This window comes from Schistocerca nitens, chromosome 11, assembly GCF_023898315.1.
Source record: "Schistocerca nitens isolate TAMUIC-IGC-003100 chromosome 11, iqSchNite1.1, whole genome shotgun sequence".
Lineage (NCBI taxonomy): Eukaryota > Metazoa > Arthropoda > Insecta > Orthoptera > Acrididae > Schistocerca > Schistocerca nitens.
Window position 1 is genome coordinate 9995852 of NC_064624.1, and position 19572 is coordinate 10015423.

Genomic DNA, 19572 nt, shown 5'->3' on the forward strand with positions numbered 1-19572 from the left:
AATACAAAAGGCACAATGCCGACTTAAGTACAAGAAGAGTGAATCTTCTAAGAGTTTGTGCTTTGAGCGGCTCCTGGGAGAACAGTATTAGCTTCCGATGAACCAGTGCCGGTTTATTGTATCCCTTGGACCTTCACATTGACCATGAAACACAGAAATTGCATCGGGATTGAATACAAAAGCACAATGCCGACTGAAGTACAGGAAGGGTGAATCTTCTAAGGGTTTGTGCTTTGAGCGGCTCCTGGGAGACCAGTATTAGCTTCCGATACACCAGTTCAGGTTTATTGTATCGATTGGACCTTCACATTGTCCATGAAACACAGCAATTGCATCGGGATTAAATACAAAAGGCACAATGCCGACTGAAGTACAAGAAGAGTTAATCTTCTAAGAGTTTGTGATTTGAGCGGCTCCTAGGAGACCAGTATTAGCTTCCGAAGCACCAGTGCAGGTTTATTGTATCCCTTGGACCTTCACATTGACCATGAAACACAGAAATTGCATCGGGATTAAATACAAAAGGCACAATGCCGACTGAAGTACAAGAAGAGTGAATCTTCTAAGAGTTTGTGCTTCGAGTGGCTCCTGGGAGACCAGTATTAGCTTCCGATACACCAGTTCAGGTTTATTGTATCGATTGGACCTTCAAATTGTCCATGAAACACAGCAATTGCATCGGGATTAAATACAAAAGGCACAATGCCGACTGAAGTACAAGAAGAGTTAATCTTCTAAGAGTTTGTGCTTTGAGCGGCTCCTAGGAGACCAGTATTAGCTTCCGAAGCACCAGTGCAGGTTTATTGTATCCCTTGGACCTTCACATTGACCATGAAACACAGAAATTGCATCGGGATTAAATACAAAAGGCACAATGCCGACTGAAGTACAAGAAGAGTGAATCTTCTAAGAGTTTGTGCTTTGGGCGGCTCCTGGGAGACCAGGATTAGATTCCGATGCACCAGTGCCTGTTAACTGTATCCCTTGGACCTTCACATTGACCATGAAACACAGAAATTGCATCGGGATTGAATGCAAAAGCACAATGCCGACTGAAGTACAAGAAGAGTGAATCTTCTAAGAGTTTGTGCTTTGAGCGGCTCCTGGGAGACCAGTATTAGCTTCCGATACACCAGTTCAGTTTTATTGTATCCATTGGACCTTCACATTGACCATGAAACACAGAAATTGCATCGGGATTAAATACAAAAGGCACAATGCCGACTTAAGTACAAGAAGAGTGAATCTTCTAAGAGTTTGTGCTTTGAGCGGCTCCTGGGAGAACAGTATTAGCTTCCGATGAACCAGTGCCGGTTTATTGTATCCCTTGGACCTTCACATTGACCATGAAACACAGAAATTGCATCGGGATTGAATACAAAAGCACAATGCCGACTGAAGTACAGGAAGGGTGAATCTTCTAAGGGTTTGTGCTTTGAGCGGCTCCTGGGAGACCAGTATTAGCTTCCGATACACCAGTTCAGGTTTATTGTATCGATTGGACCTTCACATTGTCCATGAAACACAGCAATTGCATCGGGATTAAATACAAAAGGCACAATGCCGACTGAAGTACAAGAAGAGTTAATCTTCTAAGAGTTTGTGCTTTGAGCGGCTCCTAGGAGACCAGTATTAGCTTCCGAAGCACCAGTGCAGGTTTATTGTATCCCTTGGACCTTCACATTGACCATGAAACACAGAAATTGCATCGGGATTAAATACAAAAGGCACAATGCCGACTGAAGTACAAGAAGAGTGAATCTTCTAAGAGTTTGTGCTTCGAGTGGCTCCTGGGAGACCAGTATTAGCTTCCGATACACCAGTTCAGGTTTATTGTATCGATTGGACCTTCAAATTGTCCATGAAACACAGCAATTGCATCGGGATTAAATACAAAAGGCACAATGCCGACTGAAGTACAAGAAGAGTTAATCTTCTAAGAGTTTGTGCTTTGAGCGGCTCCTAGGAGACCAGTATTAGCTTCCGTAGCACCAGTGCAGGTTTATTGTATCCCTTGGACCTTCACATTGACCATGAAACACAGAAATTGCATCGGGATTAAATACAAAAGGCACAATGCCGACTGAAGTACAAGAAGAGTGAATCTTCTAAGAGTTTGTGCTTCGAGCGGCTCCTGGGAGACCAGTAATAGCCTCCGATGCACCAGTGCAGGTTTACTGTATCCCTTAGACCTTCACATTGACCATGAAACACAGAAATTGCATCGGGATTAAATACAAAAGGCACAATGCCGACTGAGGTACAAGAAGAGTGAATCTTGTAAGAGTTTGTGCTTTGAGCGGCTCCTGGGAGAGACCAGTATTAGCTTACGATGCACCAGTGCAGGTTTATTGTATCCCTTGGACATTCACATTGACCATGAAACACAGAAATTGCATCGGGATTAAATACAAAAGGCACAATGCCGACTGAAGTACAAGAAGAGTGAATCTTCTAAGAGTTTGTGATTTGAGCGGCTCCTGGGCGACCAGTGTTAGCTACCGATGCACCAGTGCAGGTTTATTGTATCCCTTGGACCTTCACATTGACCATGAAACACAGAAATTGCATCGGGATTAAATACAAAAGGCACAATGCCGACTTAAGTACAAGAAGAGTGAATCTTATAAGAGTTTGTGCTTTGAGCGGCTCCTGGGAGACCAGTATTAGATTCCGATGCACCTGTGCAGGTTTATTGTATCCCTTGGACCTTCACATTGACCATGAAACACAGAAATTGCATCGGGATTAAATACAAAAGGCACAATGCCGACTTAAATACAAGAAGAGTGAATCTTATAAGAGTTTGTGCTTTGAGCGGCTCCTGGGAGACCAGTATTAGATTCCGATGCACCTGTGCAGGTTTACTGTATCCCTTGGACCTTCACATTGACCATGAAACACAGAAATTGCATCGGGATTAAATACGAAAGGCACAAGGCCGACTGAGGTACAAGAAGAGTGAATCTTGTAAGATTTTGTGCTTTGAGCAGCTCCTGGGAGAGACCAGTATTAGCTTCCGATACACCAGTGCAGGTTACTGTATCCCTTGGACCTTCACATTGACCATGAAACACAGAAATTGCATCGGGATTAAATACAAAAGGCACAATGCCGACTTAAGTACAAGAAGAGTGAATCTTCTAAGAGTTTGTGCTTTGAGCGGCTCCTGGGAGAACAGTATTAGCTTCCGATGAACCAGTGCAGGTTTATTGTATCCCTTGGACCTTCACATTGACCATGAAACACAGAAATTGCATCGGGATTGAATACAAAAGCACAATGCCGACTGAAGTACAGGAAGGGTGAATCTTCTAAGGGTTTGTGCTTTGAGCGGCTCCTGGGAGACCAGTATTAGCTTCCGATACACCAGTTCAGGTTTATTGTATCGATTGGACCTTCACATTGTCCATGAAACACAGCAATTGCATCGGGATTAAATACAAAAGGCACAATGCCGACTGAAGTACAAGAAGAGTTAATCTTCTAAGAGTTTGTGCTTTGAGCGGCTCCTAGGAGACCAGTATTAGCTTCTGAAGCACCAGTGCAGGTTTATTGTATCCCTTGGACCTTCACATTGACCATGAAACACAGAAATTGCATCGGGATTAAATACAAAAGGCACAATGCCGACTGAAGTACAAGAAGAGTGAATCTACTAAGAGTTTGTGCTTCGAGCGGCTCCTGGGAGACCAGTAATAGCCTCCGATGCACCAGTGCAGGTTTACTGTATCCCTTAGACCTTCACATTGACCATGAAACACAGAAATTGCATCGGGATTAAATACAAAAGGCACAATGCCAACTGAGGTACAAGAAGAGTGAATCTTGTAAGAGTTTGTGCTTTGAGCGGCTCCTGGGAGAGACCAGTATTAGCTTCCGATGCACCAGTGCAGGCTTATTGTATCCCTTGGACATTCACATTGGCCATGAAACACAGAAATTGCATCGGGATTAAATACAAAAAGCACAATGCCGACTGAAGTACAAGAAGAGTGAATCTTCTAAGAGTTTGTGATTTGAGCGGCTCCTGGGAGACCAGTGTTAGCTACCGATGCACCAGTGCAGGTTTATTGTATCCCTTGGACCTTCACATTGACCATGAAACACAGAAATTGCATCGGGATTAAATACAAAATGCACAATGCCGACTTAAGTACAAGAAGAGTGAATCTTATAAGAGTTTGTGCTTTGAGCGGCTCCTGGGAGACCAGTATTAGATTCCGATGCACCTGTGCAGGTTTACTGTATCCCTTGGACCTTCACATTAACCATGAAACACAGAAATTGCATCGGGATTAAATACAAAAGGCACATTGCCGACTGAGGTACAAGAAGAGTGAATCTTGTAAGAGTTTGTGCTTTGAGCGGCCCCTGGGAGAGACCAGTATTAGCTTCCGATACACCAGTGCAGGTTACTGTATCCCTTGGACCTTCACATTGACCATGAAACACAGAAATTGCATCGGGATTAAATACAAAAGGAACAATGCCGACTTAAGTACAAGAAGAGTTAATCTTCTAAGAGTTTGTGCTTTGAGCGGCTCCTGGGAGAACAGTATTAGCTTCCGATGAACCAGTGCAGGTTTATTGTATCCCTTGGACCTTCACATTGACCATGAAACACAGAAATTGCATCGGGATTGAATACAAAAGCACAATGCCGACTGAAGTACAGGAAGGGTGAATCTTCTAAGGGTTTGTGCTTTGAGCGGCTCCTGGGAGACCAGTATTAGCTTCCGATACACCAGTTCAGGTTTATTGTATCCATTGGACCTTCACATTGACCATGAAACACAGCAATTGCATCGGGATTAAATACAAAAGGCACAATGCCGACTGAAGTACAAGAAGAGTGAATCTTATAAGAGTTTGTGCTTTGAGCGGCTCCTGGGAGACCAGTATTAGCTTCCGATGCACCAGTGCAGGTTTATTGTATCCCTTGGACCTTCCCATAGACCATGAAACACAGAAATTGTACCGGGATGGAATACAAAAGGCACAATGCCGACTGAAGTACAAGAAGAGTGAATCTTCTAAGAGTTTGTGCTTTGAGCGACTCCTGGGAGACCAGTATTAGCTTCCGATGCACCAGTGCAGGTTAACTGTATCCCTTGTACCTTCACATTGACCATGAAACACAGAAATTGTATCGGGATTGAATACAAAAGGCACAATGCCGACTGAAGTACAAGAACAGTGAATCTTCTAAGAGTTTGTGCTTTGAGCGGCTCCTAGGAGACCAGTATTAGCTTCCGAAGCACCAGTGCAGGTTTATTGTATCCCTTGGACCTTCACATTGACCATGAAACACAGAAATTGCATCGGGGTTAAATACAAAAGGCACAATGCCGACTGAAGTACAAGAAGAGTGAATCTACTAAGAGTTTGTGCTTCGAGCGGCTCCTGGGAGACCAGTAATAGCCTCCGATGCACCAGTGCAGGTTTACTGTATCCCTTGGACCTTCACATTGAACATGAAACACAGAAATTGCATCGGGATTAAATACAAAAGGCACAATGCCGACTGAAGTACAAGAAGAGTGAATCTTCTAAGAGTTTGTGCTTTGAGCGGCTCCTGGGAGACCAGTATTAGCTTCCGATACACCAGTTCAGGTTTATTGTATCCATTGGACCTTCACATTGACCATGAAACACAGCAATTGCATCGGGATTAAATACAAAAGGCACAATGCCGACTGAAGTACAAGAAGAGTGAATCTTATAAGAGTTTGTGCTTTGAGCGGCTCCTGGGAGACCAGTATTAGCTTCCGATGCACCAGTGCAGGTTTATTGTATCCCTTGGACCTTCCCATAGACCATGAAACACAGAAATTGTACCGGGATGGAATACAAAAGGCACAATGCCGACTGAAGTACAAGAAGAGTGAATCTTCTAAGAGTTTGTGCTTTGAGCGACTCCTGGGAGACCAGTATTAGCTTCCGATGCACCAGTGCAGGTTAACTGTATCCCTTGTACCTTCACATTGACCATGAAACACAGAAATTGTATCGGGATTGAATACAAAAGGAACAATGCCGACTGAAGTACAAGAACAGTGAATCTTCTAAGAGTTTGTGCTTTGAGCGGCTCCTAGGAGACCAGTATTAGCTTCCGAAGCACCAGTGCAGGTTTATTGTATCCCTTGAACCTTCACATTGACCATGAAACACAGAAATTGCATCGGGGTTAAATACAAAAGGCACAATGCCGACTGAAGTACAAGAAGAGTGAATCTACTAAGAGTTTGTGCTTCGAGCGGCTCCTGGGAGACCAGTAATAGCCTCCGATGCACCAGTGCAGGTTTACTGTATCCCTTGGACCTTCACATTGAACATGAAACACAGAAATTGCATCGGGATTAAATACAAAAGGCGCAATGCCGACTGAAGTACAAGAAGAGTGAATCTTCTAAGAGTTTGTGCTTTGAGCGGCTCCTGGGAGACCAGTATTAGCTTCCGATGCACCAGTGCAGGTTTATTGTATCCCTTGGACCTTCACATTGACCATAAAACACAGAAATTGCAACGGGATTAAATACAAAAGGCACAATGCCGACTGAAGTACAAGAAGAGTGAATCTTCTAAGAGTTTGTGCTTTGAGCGACTCCTGGGAGACCAGTATTAGTTTCCGATGCACCAGTGCAGGTTTATTGTATCCCTTGGACCTTCACATAGGCCATGAAACACAGAAATTGCATCGGGATTAAATACAAAAGGCACAATGCCGACTGAAGTACAAGAAGAGTGAATCTTCTAAGAGTTTGTGCTTTGAGCGGCTCCTGGGAGACCAGTATTAGCTTCCTATGCACCAGTGCAGGTTTACTGTATCCCTTGGACCTTCACATTGACCATGAAACACAGAATTTGTATCGGGATTGAATACAAAAGGCACAATGCCGACTGAAGTACAAGAAGAGTGAATCTTCTAAGAGTTTGTGCTTTGAGCGGCTCCTGGGAGACCAGTATTAGCTTCCAATGCACCAGTGCAGGTTTATTGTATTCCTTGGACCTTCATATTGACCATGAAACACTGAAATATCATCGGGATTAAATACAAAAAGCACAATGCCGACTGAAGTACAAGAAGAGTGAATCTTGTAAGAGTTTGTGCTTTGAGCGGCTCCTCGGAGACCAGTGTTAGATTCCGATGCACCAGTGCAGGTTTACTGTATCCCTTGGAACTTCACATTGACCATGAAACACAGAAATTGCATCGGGATTAAATACAAAAGGCACAATGCCGACTGAAGTACAAGAAGAGTGAATCTTCTAAGAGTTTGTGCTTTGAGCGGCTCCTGGGAGACCAGTATTAGCTTTTGATGCACCAGTGCAGGTTTACTGTATCCCTTGGACCGTCACATTGACCACGAAACACAAAAATTGCATCGGGATTAAATACAAAAGGCACAATGCCGACTGAAGTACAAGAAGAGTGAAACTTCTAAGAGTTTGTGATTTGAGCGGCTCCTGGGAGACCAATATTAGATTCCGATGCACCAGTGCCTGTTTACTGTATCCCTTGGACCTTCACATTGACCATGAAACACAGAAATTGTATCGGGATTGAATACAAAAGCACAATGCCGACTGAAGTACAAGAAAAGTGAATCTTCTAAGAGTTTGTGCTTTGAGCGGCTCCTGGGAGACCAGTATTAGCTTCCGATGCACCAGTGCCGGTTTATTGTATCCCTTGGACCTTCACATTGACCATGAAACACAGAAATTGCATCGGGATTAAATACAAAAGGCACAATGCCGACTGAAGTACAAGAAGAGTGAATCTTCTAAGAATTTGTGCTTTGAGCGGCTCCTGCGAGCCCAGTATTAGCTTCCGATGCACCAGTGCAGGTTTATTGTATCCCTTGGACCTTCACATTGACCATGAAACACAGACATTTCATCGGGATTAAATACAAATGGCACAATGCTGACTGAAGTACAAGAACAGTAAATCTTCTAAGAGTTTGTGCTTTGAGCGGCTCCTGGGAGACAAGTATTAGCTTCCGATGCACCAGTGCCGGTTTATTGTATCCCTTGGGCCTTCACGTTGACCATGAAACACAGAAATTGCATCGGGATTAAATACAAAAGGCACAATGCCGACTGAAGTACAAGTAGAGTGAATCTTGTGAGAGTTTGTGCTTTGAGCGGCTCCTGGGAGACCAGGATTAGATTCCGATGCACCAGTGCCTGTTAACTGTATCCCTTGGACCTTCACATTGACCATGAAACACAGAAATTGCATCGGGATTGAATGCAAAAGCACAATGCCGACTGAAGTACAAGAAGAGTGAATCTCCTAAGAGTTTGTGCTTTGAGCGGCTCCTGGGAGACCAGTATTAGCTTCCGATACACCAGTTCAGTTTTATTGTATCCATTGGACCTTCACATTGACCATGAAACACAGAAATTGCATCGGGATTAAATACAAAAGGCACAATGCCGACTGAAGTACAAGAAGAGTGAATCTTCAAAGAGTTTGTGCTTTGAGCGGCTCCTGGGAGACCAGTTTTAGCTTCCGATGCACCAGTGCAGGTTTATTGTATCCCTTGGACCTTCACATTGACCATAAAACACAGAAATTGCATCGGGATTAAATACAAAATGCACAATGCCAACTGAAGTACAAGAGGAGTGAATCTCCTAAGAGTTTGTGCTTTGAGCGACTCCTGGGAGACCAGTATTAGCTTCCGATGCACCAGTGCTGGTTTATTGTATCCCTTGGACCTTCACATTGGCCATGAAACACAGAAATTGCATCGGGATTAAATACAAAAAGCACAATGCCGACTGAAGTACAAGAAGAGTGAATCTTCTAAGAGTTTGTGATTTGAGCGGCTCCTGGGAGACCAGTGTTAGCTACCGATGCACCAGTGCAGGTTTATTGTATCCCTTGGACCTTCACATTGACCATGAAACACAGAAATTGCATCGGGATTAAATACAAAATGCACAATGCCGACTTAAGTACAAGAAGAGTGAATCTTATAAGAGTTTGTGCTTTGAGCGGCTCCTGGGAGACCAGTATTAGATTCCGATGCACCTGTGCAGGTTTACTGTATCCCTTGGACCTTCACATTAACCATGAAACACAGAAATTGCATCGGGATTAAATACAAAAGGCACATTGCCGACTGAGGTACAAGAAGAGTGAATCTTGTAAGAGTTTGTGCTTTGAGCGGCCCCTGGGAGTGACCAGTATTAGCTTCCGATACACCAGTGCAGGTTACTGTATCCCTTGGACCTTCACATTGACCATGAAACACAGAAATTGCATCGGGATTAAATACAAAAGGAACAATGCCGACTTAAGTACAAGAAGAGTTAATCTTCTAAGAGTTTGTGCTTTGAGCGGCTCCTGGGAGAACAGTATTAGCTTCCGATGAACCAGTGCAGGTTTATTGTATCCCTTGGACCTTCACATTGACCATGAAACACAGAAATTGCATCGGGATTGAATACAAAAGCACAATGCCGGCTGAAGTACAGGAAGGGTGAATCTTCTAAGGGTTTGTGCTTTGAGCGGCTCCTGGGAGACCAGTATTAGCTTCCGATACACCAGTTCAGGTTTATTGTATCCATTGGACCTTCACATTGACCATGAAACACAGCAATTGCATCGGGATTAAATACAAAAGGCACAATGCCGACTGAAGTACAAGAAGAGTGAATCTTATAAGAGTTTGTGCTTTGAGCGGCTCCTGGGAGACCAGTATTAGCTTCCGATGCACCAGTGCAGGTTTATTGTATCCCTTGGACCTTCCCATAGACCATGAAACACAGAAATTGTATCGGGATGGAATACAAAAGGCACAATGCCGACTGAAGTACAAGAAGAGTGAATCTTCTAAGAGTTTGTGCTTTGAGCGACTCCTGGGAGACCAGTATTAGCTTCCGATGCACCAGTGCAGGTTAACTGTATCCCTTGTACCTTCACATTGACCATGAAACACAGAAATTGTATCGGGATTGAATACAAAAGGCACAATGCCGACTGAAGTACAAGAAGAGTGAATCTTCTAAGAGTTTGTGCTTTGAGCGGCTCCTAGGAGACCAGTATTAGCTTCCGAAGCACCAGTGCAGGTTTATTGTATCCCTTGGACCTTCACATTGACCATGAAACACAGAAATTGCATCGGGATTAAATACAAAAGGCACAATGCCGACTGAAGTACAAGAAGAGTGAATCTACTAAGAGTTTGTGCTTCGAGCGGCTCCTGGGAGACCAGTAATAGCCTCTGATGCACCAGTGCAGGTTTACTGTATCCCTTGGACCTTCACATTGAACATGAAACACAGAAATTGCATCGGGATTAAATACAAAAGGCACAATGCCGACTGAAGTACAAGAAGAGTGAATCTTCTAAGAGTTTGTGCTTTGAGCGGCTCCTGGGAGACCAGTATTAGCTTCCGATGCACCAGTGCAGGTTTATTGTATCCCTTGGACCTTCACATTGACCATAAAACACAGAAATTGCATCGGGATTAAATACAAAAGGCACAATGCCGACTGAAGTACAAGAAGAGTGAATCTTCTAAGAGTTTGTGCTTTGAGCGACTCCTGGGAGACCAGTATTAGTTTCCGATGCACCAGTGCAGGTTAATTGTATCCCTTGGACCTTCACATAGGCCATGAAACACAGAAATTGCATCGGGATTAAATACAAAAGGCACAATGCCGACTGAAGTACAAGAAGAGTGAATCTTCTAAGAGTTTGTGCTTTGAGCGGCTCCTGGGAGACCAGTATTAGCTTCCTATGCACCAGTGCAGGTTTACTGTATCCCTTGGACCTTCACATTGACCATAAAACACAGAATTTGTATCGGGATTGAATACAAAAGGCACAATGCCGACTGAAGTACAAGAAGAGTGAATCTTCTAAGAGTTTGTGCTTTGAGCGGCTCCTGGGAGACCAGTATTAGCTTCCGATGCACCAGTGCAGGTTTATTGTATTCCTTGGACCTTCATATTGACCATGAAACACTGAAATATCATCGGGATTAAATACAAAAGGCACAATGCCGACTGAAGTACAAGAAGAGTGAATCTTGTAAGAGTTTGTGCTTTGAGCGGCTCCTCGGAGACCAGTGTTAGATTCCGATGCACCAGTGCAGGTTTACTGTATCCCTTGGAACTTCACATTGACCATGAAACACAGAAATTGCATCGGGATTAAATACAAAAGGCACAATGCCGACTGAAGTACAAGAAGAGTGAATCTTCTAAGAGTTTGTGCTTTGAGCGGCTCCTGGAAGACCAGTATTAGCTTTTGATGCACCAGTGCAGGTTTACTGTATCCCTTGGACCGTCACATTGACCACGAAACACAAAAATTGCATCGGGATTAAATACAAAAGGCACAATGCCGACTGAAGTACAAGAAGAGTGAAACTTCTAAGAGTTTGTGATTTGAGCGGCTCCTGGGAGACCAATATTAGATTCCGATGCACCAGTGCCTGTTTACTGTATCCCTTGGACCTTCACATTGACCATGAAACACAGAAATTGTATCGGGATTGAATACAAAAGCACAATGCCGACTGAAGTACAAGAAAAGTGAATCTTCTAAGAGTTTGTGCTTTGAGCGGCTCCTGGGAGACCAGTATTAGCTTCCGATGCACCAGTGCCGGTTTATTGTATCCCTTGGACCTTCACATTGACCATGAAACACAGAAATTGCATCGGGATTAAATACAAAAGGCACAATGCCGACTGAAGTACAAGAAGAGTGAATCTTCTAAGAATTTGTGCTTTGAGCGGCTCCTGCGAGCCCAGTATTAGCTTCCGATGCACCAGTGCAGGTTTATTGTATCCCTTGGACCTTCACATTGACCATGAAACACAGACATTTCATCGGGATTAAATACAAATGGCACAATGCCGACTGAAGTACAAGAACAGTAAATCTTCTAAGAGTTTGTGCTTTGAGCGGCTCCTGGGAGACAAGTATTAGCTTCCGATGCACCAGTGCCGGTTTATTGTATCCCTTGGGCCTTCACGTTGACCATGAAACACAGAAATTGCATCGGGATTAAATACAAAAGGCACAATGCCGACTGAAGTACAAGTAGAGTGAATCTTGTAAGAGTTTGTGCTTTGAGCGGCTCCTGGGAGACCAGGATTAGATTCCGATGCACCAGTGCCTGTTAACTGTATCCCTTGGACCTTCACATTGACCATGAAACACAGAAATTGCATCGGGATTGAATGCAAAAGCACAATGCCGACTGAAGTACAAGAAGAGTGAATCTTCTAAGAGTTTGTGCTTTGAGCGGCTCCTGGGAGACCAGTATTAGCTTCCGATACACCAGTTCAGTTTTATTGTATCCATTGGACCTTCACATTGACCATGAAACACAGAAATTGCATCGGGATTAAATACAAAAGGCACAATGCCGACTGAAGTTCAAGAAGAGTGAATGTTATAAGAGTTTGTACTTTGAGCGGCTCCTGGGAGACCAGTATTAGCTTCCGATGCACCAGTGCAGGTTTATTGTATCCCTTGGACCTTCACATTGACCATGAAACAGAGAAATTATATCGGGATAGAATACAAAAGGCACAATGCCGAGTGAAGTACAAGAAGAGTGAATCTTCTAAGAGTTTGTGCTTTGAGCGGCTCCTGGGAGACCAGTATTAGCTTCCGATGCACCAGTGCAGGTTAACTGTATCCCTTGGACCTTCACATTGACCATGAAACACAGAAATTGTATCGGGATTAAATACAAAAGGCACAATGCCGACTGAGGTACAAGAAGAGTTAATCTTCTAAGAGTTTGTGCTTTGAGCGGCTCCTGGGAGACCAGTATTAGCTTCCGATGCACCAGTGCAGGTTTATTGTATCCCTTGGACCTTCACATTGACCATGAAACACAGAAATTGCATCGGGATTAAATACAAAAGGCACAATGCCGACTGAAGTACAAGAAGAGTGAATCTTCTAAGAGTTTGTGCTTTGAGCGGCTCCTGGGAGACCAGTATTAGCTTCCGATGCACCAGTGCCTGTTAACTGTATCCCTTGGACCTTCACATTGACCATGAAACACAGAAATTGTATCGGGATGTAATACAAAAGGCACAATGCCGACTGAAGTACAAGAAGAGTGAATCTTCTAAGAGTTTGTGCTTTGAGCGGCTCCTGGGAGACCAGTATTAGCTTCCGATGCACCAGTGCAGGTTTACTGTATCCCTTGGACCTTCACATTGACCATGAAACACGGAAATTGTATCGGTATTAAATACAAAAGGCACAATGCCGACTGGAGTACAAGAAGAGTGAATCTTCAAAGAGTTTGTGCTTTGAGCGGCTCCTGGGAGACCAGTTTTAGCTTCCGATGCACCAGTGCAGGTTTATTGTATCCCTTGGACCTTCACATTGACCATAAAACACAGAAATTGCATCGGGATTAAATACAAAAGGCACAATGCCGACTGAAGTACAAGAGGAGTGAATCTCCTAAGAGTTTGTGCTTTGAGCGACTCCTGGGAGACCAGTATTAGCTTCCGATGCACCAGTGCTGGTTTATTGTATCCCTTGGACCTTCACATTGACCATGAAACACAGAAATTGCATCGGGATTAAATACAAAAGGAACAATGCCGACTTAAGTACAAGAAGAGTTAATCTTCTAAGAGTTTGTGCTTTGAGCGGCTCCTGGGAGAACAGTATTAGCTTCCGATGAACCAGTGCAGGTTTATTGTATCCCTTGGACCTTCACATTGACCATGAAACACAGAAATTGCATCGGGATTGAATACAAAAGCACAATGCCGACTGAAGTACAGGAAGGGTGAATCTTCTAAGGGTTTGTGCTTTGAGCGGCTCCTGGGAGACCAGTATTAGCTTCCGATACACCAGTTCAGGTTTATTGTATCCATTGGACCTTCACATTGACCATGAAACACAGCAATTGCATCGGGATTAAATACAAAAGGCACAATGCCGACTGAAGTACAAGAAGAGTGAATCTTATAAGAGTTTGTGCTTTGAGCGGCTCCTGGGAGACCAGTATTAGCTTCCGATGCACCAGTGCAGGTTTATTGTATCCCTTGGACCTTCCCATAGACCATGAAACACAGAAATTGTATCGGGATGGAATACAAAAGGCACAATGCCGACTGAAGTACAAGAAGAGTGAATCTTCTAAGAGTTTGTGCTTTGAGCGACTCCTGGGAGACCAGTATTAGCTTCCGATGCACCAGTGCAGGTTAACTGTATCCCTTGTACCTTCACATTGACCATGAAACACAGAAATTGTATCGGGATTGAATACAAAAGGCACAATGCCGACTGAAGTACAAGAAGAGTGAATCTTCTAAGAGTTTGTGCTTTGAGCGGCTCCTAGGAGACCAGTATTAGCTTCCGAAGCACCAGTGCAGGTTTATTGTATTCCTTGGACCTTCATATTGACCATGAAACACAGAAATATCATCGGGATTAAATACAAAATGCACAATGCCGACTGAAGTACAAGAAGAGTGAATCTTGTAAGAGTTTGTGCTTTGAGCGGCTCCTCGGAGACCAGTGTTAGATTCCGATGCACCAGTGCAGGTTTACTGTATCCCTTGGAACTTCACATTGACCATGAAACACAGAAATTGCATCGGGATTAAATACAAAAGGCACAATGCCGACTGAAGTACAAGAAGAGTGAATCTTCTAAGAGTTTGTGCTTTGAGCGGCTCCTGGGAGACCAGTATTAGCTTTTGATGCACCAGTGCAGGTTTACTGTATCCCTTGGACCGTCACATTGACCACGAAACACAAAAATTGCATCGGGATTAAATACAAAGGCACAATGCCGACTGAAGTACAAGAAGAGTGAAACTTCTAAGAGTTTGTGATTTGAGCGGCTCCTGGGAGACCAATATTAGATTCCGATGCACCAGTGCCTGTTTACTGTATCCCTTGGAACTTCACATTGACCATGAAACAAAGAAATTGTATCGGGATTGAATACAAAAGCACAATGCCGACTGAAGTACAAGAAAAGTGAATCTTCTAAGAGTTTGTGCTTTGAGCGGCTCCTGGGAGACCAGTATTAGCTTCCGATGCACCAGTGCCGGTTTATTGTATCCCTTGGACCTTCACATTGACCATGAAACACAGAAATTGCATCGGGATTAAATACAAAAGGCACAATGCCGACTGAAGTACAAGAAGAGTGAATCTTCTAAGAGTTTGTGCTTTGAGCGACTCCTGGGAGACCAGTATTAGCTTCCGATGCACCAGTGCTGGTTTATTGTATCCCTTGGACCTTCACATTGGCCATGAAACACAGAAATTGTATCGGGATTAAATACAAAAGGCACAATGCCGACTGAAGTACAAGAAGAGTGAATCTTCTAAGAGTTTGTGCTTTGAGCGGCTCCTGGGAGACCAGTATTAGCTTCCTATGCACCAGTGCAGGTTTACTGTATCCCTTGGACCTTCACATTGACCATGAAACACAGAATTTGTATCGCGATTGAATACAAAAGGCACAATGCCGACTGAAGTACAAGAAGAGTGAATCTTATAAGAGTTTGTGCTTTGAGCGGCTCCTGGGAGACATGTATTAGCTTCCGATGCACCAGTGCAGGTTTATTGTATCCCTTAGACCTTCACATTGACCATGAAACACAGAAATTGCATCGGGATTAAATACAAAAGGCACAATGCCGACTGAAGTACAAGTAGAGTGAATCTTGTAAGAGTTTGTGCTTTGAGCGGCTCCTGGGAGACCAGGATTAGATTCCGATGCTCCAGTGCCTGTTAACTGTATCCCTTGGACCTTCACATTGACCATGAAACACAGAAATTGCATCGGGATTGAATGCAAAAGCACAATGCCGACTGAAGTACAAGAAGAGTGAATCTTCTAAGAGTTTGTGCTTTGAGCGGCTCCTGGGAGACCAGTATTAGCTTCCGATACACCAGTTCAGTTTTATTGTATCCATTGGACCTTCACATTGACCATGAAACACAGAAATTGCATCGGGATTAAATACAAAAGGCACAATGCCGACTGAAGTTCAAGAAGAGTGAATCTTATAAGAGTTTGTACTTTGAGCGGCTCCTGGGAGACCAGTATTAGCTTCCGATGCACCAGTGCAGGTTTATTGTATCCCTTGGACCTTCACATTGACCATGAAACAGAGAAATTATATCGGGATAGAATACAAAAGGCACAATGCCGAGTGAAGTACAAGAAGAGTGAATCTTCTAAGAGTTTGTGCTTTGAGCGGCTCCTGGGAGACCAGTATTAGCTTCCGATGCACCAGTGCAGGTTAACTGTATCCCTTGGACCTTCACATTGACCATGAAACACAGAAATTGTATCGGGATTAAATACAAAAGGCACAATGCCGACTGAGGTACAAGAAGAGTTAATCTTCTAAGAGTTTGTGCTTTGAGCGGCTCCTGGGAGACCAGTATTAGCTTCCGATGCACCAGTGCAGGTTTATTGTATCCCTTGGACCTTCACATTGACCATGAAACACAGAAATTGCATCGGGATTAAATACAAAAGGCACAATGCCGACTGAAGTACAAGAAGAGTGAATCTTCTAAGAGTTTGTGCTTTGAGCGGCTCCTGGGAGACCAGTATTAGCTTCCGATGCACCAGTGCCTGTTAACTGTATCCCTTGGACCTTCACATTGACCATGAAACACAGAAATTGTATCGGGATGTAATACATAAGGCACAATGCCGACTGTAGTACAAGAAGAGTGAATCTTCTAAGAGTTTGTGCTTTGAGCGGCTCCTGGGAGACCAGTATTAGCTTCCGATGCACCAGTGCAGGTTTACTGTATCCCTTGGACCTTCACATTGACCATGAAACACGGAAATTGTATCGGTATTAAATACAAAAGGCACAATGCCGACTGGAGTACAAGAAGAGTGAATCTTCAAAGAGTTTGTGCTTTGAGCGGCTCCTGGGAGACCAGTTTTAGCTTCCGATGCACCAGTGCAGGTTTATTGTATCCCTTGGACCTTCACATTGACCATAAAACACAGAAATTGCATCGGGATTAAATACAAAAGGCACAATGCCGACTGAAGTACAAGAGGAGTGAATCTCCTAAGAGTTTGTGCTTTGAGCGACTCCTGGGAGACCAGTATTAGCTTCCGATGCACCAGTGCTGGTTTATTGTATCCCTTGGACCTTCACATTGGCCATGAAACACAGAAATTGTATCGGGATTAAATACAAAAGGCACAATGCCGACTGAAGTACTAGAAGAGTGAATCTTCTAAGAGTTTGTGTTTGAGCGGCTCCTGGGAGACCAGTATTAGCTTCCTATGCACCAGTGCAGGTTTACTGTATCCCTTGGACCTTCACATTGACCATGAAACACAGAATTTGTATCGCGATTGAATAGAAAAGGCACAATGCCGACTGAAGTACAAGAAGAGTGAATCTTCTAAGAATTTGTGCTTTGAGCGGCTCCTGGGAGACATGTATTAGCTTCCGATGCACCAGTGCAGGTTTATTGTATCCCTTAGACCTTCACATTGACCATGAAACACAGAAATTGCATCGGGATTAAATACAAAAGGCACAATGCCGACTGAAGTACAAGAAGAGTGAATCTTCTAAGAGTTTGTGCTTTGAGCGGCTCCTGGGAGACCAGTATTAGCTTCCGATGCACCAGTGCAGGTTTATTGTATCCCTTGGACCTTCACATTGACCATAATACAGAGATATTGCATCGGGATTAAATACAAAAGGCACAATGCCGACTGACGTACAAGATGAGTGAATCTTCTAAGAGTTTGTGCTTTGAGCGACTCCTGGGAGACCAGTATTAGCTTCCGATGCACCAGTGCAGGTTTATTGTATCCCTTGGACCTTCACATTGGCCATGAAACACAGAAATTGCATCAGGATTAAATACAAAACGCACAATGCCGACTGAAGTACAAGAAGAGTGAATCTTCTAAGAGTTTGTGCTTTGAGCGGCTCCTGGGAGACCAGTATTAGCTTCGTATGCACCAGTGCAGGTTTACTGTATCCCTTGGACATTCACATTGACCATGAAACACAGAAATTGCATCGGGATTAAATACAAAAGGCACAATGCCGACTTAAGTACAAGAAGAGTGAATCTTCTAAGAGTTTGTGCTTTGAGCGGCTCCTGGGAGAACAGTATTAGCTTCCCATGAACCAGTGCAGGTTTATTGTATCCCTTGGACCTTCACATTGACCATGAAACAATGAAATTGCATCGGGATTGAATACAAAAGCACAATGCCGACTGAAGTACAGGAAGGGTGAATCTTCTAAGGGTTTGTGCTTTGAGCGGCTCCTGGGAGACCAGTATTAGCTTCCGATACACCAATTCAGGTTTATTGTATCCATTGGACCTTCACATTGACCATGAAACACAGAAATTGCATCGGGCTTAAATACAAAAGGCACAATGCCGACTGAAGTACAAGAAGAGTGAATCTCATAAGAGTTTGTGCGTTGAGCGGCTCCTGGGAGACCAGTATTAGCTTCCGACGCACCAATGCAGGTTTATTGTATCCCTTGGACCTTCACATTGACCATGAAAGACAGAAATTGTATCGGGATTGAATACAAAAGGCACAATGCCGACTGAAGTACAAGAAGAGTGAATCTTCTAAGAGTTTGTGCTTTGAGCGGCTCCTGGGAGACCAGTATTTGCTTCCGATGCACCAGTGCTGGTTAACTGTATCCCTTGTACCTTCACATTGACCATGAAACACAGAAATTGTATCGGGATTGAATACAAAAGGCACAATGCCGACTGAAGTACAAGAAGAGTGAATCTTCTAAGAGTTTGTGCTTTGAGCGGCTCCTAGGAGACCAGTATTTGCTTCCGAAGCACCAGTGCAGATTTATTGTATCCCTTGGACCTTCACATTGACCATGAAACACAGAAATTGCATCGGGATTAAATACAAAAGGCACAATGCCGACTGAAGTACAAGAAGAGTGAATCTACTAAGAGTTTGTGCTTCGAGCGGCTCCTGGGAGACCAGTAATAGCCTCCGATGCACCAGTGCAGGTTTACTGTATCCCTTAGACCTTCACATTGACCATGAAACACAGAAATTGCATCGGGATTAAATACAAAAGGCACAATGCCAACTGAGGTACAAGAAGAGTGAATCTTGTAAGAGTTTGTGCTTTGAGCGGCTCCTGGGAGAGACCAGTATTAGCTTCCGATGCACCAGTGCAGGTTTATTGTATCCCTTGGACATTCACATTGGCCATGAAACACAGAAATTGCATCAGGATTAAATACAAAAGGCACAATGCCGACTGAAGTACAAGAAGAGTGAATCTTCTAAGAGTTTGTGATTTGAGCGGCTCCTGGGAGACCAGTGTTAGCTACCGATGCACCAGTGCAGGTTTATTGTATCCCTTGGACCTTCACATTGACCATGAAACAAAGAAATTGCATCGGGATTAAATACAAAATGGACAATGCCGACTTAAGTACAAGAAGAGTGAATCTTATAAGAGTTTGTGCTTTGAGCGGCTCCTGGGAGACCAGTATTAGATTCCGATGCACCTGTGCAGGTTTACTGTATCCCTTGGACCTTCACATTAAC